Raw genomic sequence first — 6,000 nt, 5'->3', positions numbered from 1 at the left:
AAAGACTGGAATATAGAAATTATTGGCCCAAAGATTGGATCTTTGTTCATTCCTCTCTCCCGCTCAAGTCCGGGACTTGGCTCTAGAGAAACCCTAGAAGGTTCAAGAACCGGGTTCATGACCTTCTAGTCCGACCGTATCACGGGCCGAGCCATCTCCCGTGTGTCGTCGACTCAATCCACCGTCCATTCATCCCCATCTATCCGAGAGACAAACGAGTCGAGCATCTCCTCGCGAATCTCTCTCCGTCCGTTCTTGTCGTTCCTTGGTCCCGTTTCCTTCCGTACTTCGCTCCATCCGCGGCGTCCATCCGTACGCAGCGTCTGTTCCCATCCGCGTTCCATCCGCTCACTCGTCCATCCGACGCGTCCGTACGTTCGTTTATCGGCCGCGTCCGCCGCGTCCGACCATCCATCCGTACGTCCGCTGTTCCGCGTCCATTCGCGTCCATTCTCGTCCCTAACCGAACCGCTTCTCCGATCCGCTCCGCTGTATCCTCCATCCGTACGTCCGTGAACCACGTCCATAGTCTGGGGTCACATCAATAACGGTGTCGCCAAACGCAAGCATCGCCATGTGGTCGAAACAGGACTTGCTCTACTTAGTCATGCCTCACTTCCACCTACGTATTGGCCTTATGCGTTTGCTACCGCGGTGTATCTGATAAATCGAACGCCAACTGATGTCTTACGTGGGGATACACCTTACCGGTGTTTGTTTAAAACCACTCCCAGTTATCTCAAGCTTCGGATTTTTGGGTGTCAGTGTTATCCTTGGCTTCGTCCTTATCGGCGTCACAAACTCGAGCCAAGATCTACTCCTTGTGTGTTTCTTGGCTACTCGCTAACGCAAAGTGCGTATTTGTGTCTTGATGTTGCTAATGGTCGGCTCTACACCTCTAGACATGAGCAATTTGTCGAGACACATTTTTCGTTTGCTGGCCACACTGCTGCTCATCCACCACCAAAAGATCCACCTCCATCTACTTCTCCCTATTCTAGTTTGATCACGGTACTCCTATCCCCTCCGGTTGCTCTGTCACCGACTCTGGTACCCTCGCCACCGTGCTCAGATCACACCTCGCCATCTCTGATTGCTACCACACCTCCACAGCAGAACAATCATCCAATGCAAACCCGTTCCAAAAATCATATCACCAACCCGAATACAAAGTTCAGCCTCACCGTCTCCAACCATCCTCGCATACCAACGACGCTGGCTCAGGCTTTGAAGGATCGCCGGTGGCGAAATGCGATGGTGGAGGAGATCAATGCTCAGATTCGTGAACACTCATGGGATTTGGAACCTCCTAATCCTGCGCAAAATGTGATCACTTGTAAGTGGATCTTCACTTTAAAGTATAAACCTGATGGATCGATTGACAGCTACAAGGCATGGTTGGTAGCTCGCGGTTTTCATCAACAGTATGGCCTCGACTATTCAGAAACATTTAGTCTGTTAATTAAGATGACAACTATCCAGATAGTCCTTGAAACAATGGTCAAGCGGAACTGGGCTATACATCAAGTTGATATCAACAATGCGTTTCTTCAAGGGACTCTGCAGGACGAGGTATATGTCTCTCTACCGCATGGTTTTTTGGATCGCGACCGTCCACATCATGTATGTCGCCTCCGGAAAGCTTTATACGGTTTAAAACAAGCTCCACGGGCGTGGTATCAGGAGTTACGTTGGTTTCTTGTTGAGTCCGGTTTCAAGGCATCCTTGGCTGACAGTTCCTTCTTCATTTTCAAACATGGCCAGTCATATCTTTATCTGCTAGTCTATGTTGATGATATCATAATTGCCGGACTGCCTCCTTTGGTTAGTGAATTTAATACCTTGTTGGCTCGCCGTTTTTCTCTTAAGGATCTTGGCCCATTGAGTTATTTTTTGGGCATTGAGGCAACAAGAACATCAAAGGGACTGCACTTAATGCAACGGAAGTACATCACCGATCTCCTGGCTAAAACAAACATGCTTACTGCCAAACCAGTTCCTACTCCGATGTCCACTTCCACGAAACTCATTGTGCTCTCCGGTACGCCGTTGGTGGATGTCACGAAATACAAAATGGTGGTTGGGAGCCTTCAATATCTTGCATTTACGCTTCTTGATATTGCCTTTCCGGTAAACCGACTATCTCAGTTCATGCATAAACCAACCAATGAACATTGGCAGGCCGTAAAGAGGGTTCTTCGATATTTGGCTGGAACACGTAACCTTGGTATTTTTCTCAAGAATGATGCTCCGCTCATGGTTCATGCGTTCTCCGATGCCGATTAGGGTCGAGACAAGGCGACTTATGTGTCCACAAATGCGTACATAGTTTACTTTGGTGGCAGTCCTGTCTCGTGGTCTTCGAAGAAACAAAGGAGTGTCTCTCGCTCCTCCACGGAAGCTGAGTACCGTGCCGTTGCGAGCACGGCATCTGAACTACAGTGGATATGTTCTCTATTAACCGAGATGGGTATTAATCTTCCGACAACACCTGTCATCTACTGTGACAATATGGGCGCCACATACCTATGTGCAAACCCTGTTTTTCATTCCAAGATGAAGCATGTAGCTATTGATTATCACTTCGTCCGAGAGCACATTCAATCAGGGACATTGCGGGTTGCTCACATCTCCGGCAATGATCAACTTGCCGACTCCCTCACTAAGCCTTTGTCATCGGCACGTTTTCATGATTTGAATCACAAGATTGGAGTCAAGAATCTGCCTCCATCTTGAAGGGGAGTATAGGAGAGTGATATAACTTAGGGACTATTGTGTAATTAGTTATTGCTAAACCCTAGTGCTAAACACTATATATTGTAACACATTCACATTGTATAATACAAGCTTTCCTTACAACAATCACCTAAACACTATAAATTCTCTTCATTCACATCACCTAAACTCACCAAACTCAACCACATTTTCCTTGAAACAAAAGCAAAGAAACTTAACCTGCTCTAATGGCCGATTCATTTAGAGCACATCCTAGCGAGATGAAAAAAATTTGAAGTCGAAGATGAGGCGAACGCAAGTTCACCAACGCCGTCAAATCTCTTGACTCCACCAACCACGATCAGAGGAGATCGATTGTTATTTTGAAGCGGAGAGGATCTAACCGCCATGAACCAATCTGAGCAACACATCTAACGCAAGCTAAACCATGGGAAAGAGGCACCACTCATACGTAAACGCCGTCTTCAAGCAATCAGGGGAAAGAGAGACGCGACCGACAAGAGGAAGTTGTCGTTGTCAATAGGAGAGCCTCAGTAAATCCAACCCGAAGAAAACAGTACTAAGAAAAACTGTAGGAGATGCAGAGATTGAATGAGCCGAACGAAGAAGACAACCAAAGCCAGAAGCAAACGTGAACACATACATAATTATTTTTAAAGAAATATTCTAATTTGACAAAACAACAAAAATATTTAAAACTAACAAAATAAATTATCTTGATAAAATTGAAAGGTCGAGGATCAAATAATTGGGCGGGTTAGAGCATATTCATTGGTCATACTCATCTTTGTGTCTTAAGCTTTTAATAAGATTAAAAATAATATTAATCGATGTTTTGATCCTCATGCCATTGTTTTAATTTTCCCCCCTCCCATTAGTCATCCTTAAACATGGGTGTCTTATACAAATTTTATTAAAATTGTGTGTTTAAGTATATTTTATAATGTTATAAATGTTGATATATAATGTATACAATATTAGGAAAATAAAACTAGAAGGAGAAAAGAAGGTTGGCTATTCAAGAGGTTGGTAAAGTTTCGAGTTAAACTATAAGAATTGCTATAACCCATAGCCTAATCTATATGAAAGATGGAAAAAAGAAGAATTGGTTTGGTGGAAAGAGAACAATAAGCGGCATATATAGAGTTCAAGCGTTTAAGTGTTTCTAGTGTTTGGTTGTTGTGTTTATGGTAAAGTGGTTAGGTAAGGTTCAAATGTTTGTTGTGTTTAAGTGTGACATAACACACAACTACCTAGCATTGAGTTTAAGCACTTACTCGACAATAAATGCTTAACTATTTCAACTACCAAGCAATTAGTGTTTAAAGTGTGACAAAACAAGCTATCAATGTCAACAACCAAACAAGAGTTAAACAAAGACTTACAAGGTAACTAAAACAAGAGGCGGATCAAGACTGTTTTAACTAAGTTTTGTACAATGTAACCGCAATGTTATATGAGGCCAACAACTAAAACCAAAACGTCCACAAAACACAATGTTAGACTTTCTGTGTCTTGTTTATAGTTTTGACAATTTAATTCCCTAAATTTTGTTCTAGCAAGCAATATAATTCAACCAACAACGAAATAAACAGCTTTAATGTTTAATAATCGTAAGCAAAAAGAAGCAAAGCTGAAGCTGAAATAGATACAAGTCTGAGGAATAACAAACCTTCGACTAAGACACCCACTCCAATGGCTTCAGTCCCATCGAAACTTGACATTCGTAGTCTCCAATTCTCCAACTGCAAGTCATTTTATAGCTCTCGCGGATCATCTAAAAATAAACCCGATAAACCTCTCAAAAACAATTCAAACATAGAAGCTCTGAAAATTACAAAATTGGATAAGTAATTTGAGTGAGACTCACCAAAAGCTTTTGCTGCTGTAGACGTCGCCACCGCCATTGGAGCTCATTACTTCTGCTTTACAATCCCAATTTTCAATTTTTTTCCTCACAAATCAAAAGATTAATACCCAAAATTAGCTCTTCAAAACCCAGATTACTCAAAATAGATTCTTGCAAAACAGATTCTACTCAAAACCTATTGAAACAAACAGATTCATATAGAAACCCAGATGTATGCGGACTTGTAGGAACCAAAAATTATTCAGCAATTACTTTGATTGTGTCAACCAAATCAGCTTCTTACCTAACAGAGAAGAACTAAGAGGAATCAAATATCAAAAGAAGACGATGAGGAGCAATCAATTTTTTCTGGAAATCGATGAGATCTTCGATTGGGTTGTGAATCAAGTTTTGGAAAATCTGTTTTGCCTTCAAATTTTCGTTTGTATTGAAGGAGAGAGAAGCTTATGCAGAAATAAAGAAAACAACAAAATAAATAAAAAAAACAAAGGCAACCAATACAATTTTGACTCGTAAAAGGTCTGTGAGTGTCTAATTTGAGTTGTGCAGAGACACAGATCAGCAAAATATCACAAATAAATCTTTTTTTTTTGGTTTTATTATTAAAAAACAAAAAGACATCCTTAGAAGATAACCGATGCGCTTGCTCTTAGAGTTGATATTGGTCCAATATAGGATAAGTTAAATATAAGTGTTATTCTCTTTTGACATGTGTAATTACAATTATATTTTTGTCAAAAAAAAAATTATATTTCTAAATTCATATATACCACATGTTAAATTTTAAAATACTAAAAATGTAATTCATTAATAAATAAATGTAAAATTATAAAGTAATTTTAATACAAAAATAAAAAATCGTAAAAACTAGCATCATATGTGTTCAAATAGAAATGTCCCATAATGATTTGTACTACATCTTACAAATTTTTAACAAAAATAAACAAATACTTATCTCTATTTCAAATTTAAGTCATTTATATTCAGTAATGATTTGTGTTAAGTCTTAAATTTTTAAATATAATTACAATTTTTAATTTATTTTATTCATGTAATTATCTTACAAAATATGAGTTTTGTTATAGTAAAAATACACATACATATAGTTTTCTCAAATTCAACCCACATACACGATATCATCAGATAAATTTTCTACATAATTTTAACTTGCTAAAAAATTAAAATTTTGGCAAATCATATTATAGGGCGGTTTAAAATGTACATAAATATGATTATATAATCTTTTATGGGTGATCCACTAAAACACACAATATTTAAGTCTAATAGAGTTGTTATGCCATTCATAACCCGTACCAAACATAAAAAGTGTAATCCAACTAAAATTAGAAAATCTAAATATTAATTAAAACAAATTATAAAAAAAATGCAACATA

The 6,000-nt window shown here is 39.1% G+C and overlaps 1 long non-coding RNA gene across 3 annotated transcripts in view; it reads right to left on the bottom strand.

Moving 5' to 3' along the window:
- LOC109129411 overlaps positions 1 to 5,155 on the bottom strand; it is a 9,484-nt gene extending 4,329 nt beyond the window's left edge. For 2 of the 3 annotated variants that reach the window (XR_002035736.1, XR_002035735.1), the window contains exons 1-3: positions 4,607 to 5,155; positions 4,409 to 4,513; positions 2,956 to 3,305 (exon numbers count right to left, since the gene is read on the bottom strand). This is a non-coding gene — a long non-coding RNA (uncharacterized LOC109129411). The remainder of the gene's footprint in view (positions 1 to 2,955; positions 3,306 to 4,408; positions 4,514 to 4,606) is intronic. The other variant, XR_002035737.1, reaches the window with a different exon arrangement.

This window comes from Camelina sativa, chromosome 16 (assembly GCF_000633955.1).
Source record: "Camelina sativa cultivar DH55 chromosome 16, Cs, whole genome shotgun sequence".
Taxonomy (NCBI): domain Eukaryota; kingdom Viridiplantae; phylum Streptophyta; class Magnoliopsida; order Brassicales; family Brassicaceae; genus Camelina; species Camelina sativa.
Note: the sequence above shows the minus strand (reverse complement) of the source record. Positions and strands in the feature narration are given on the sequence as shown.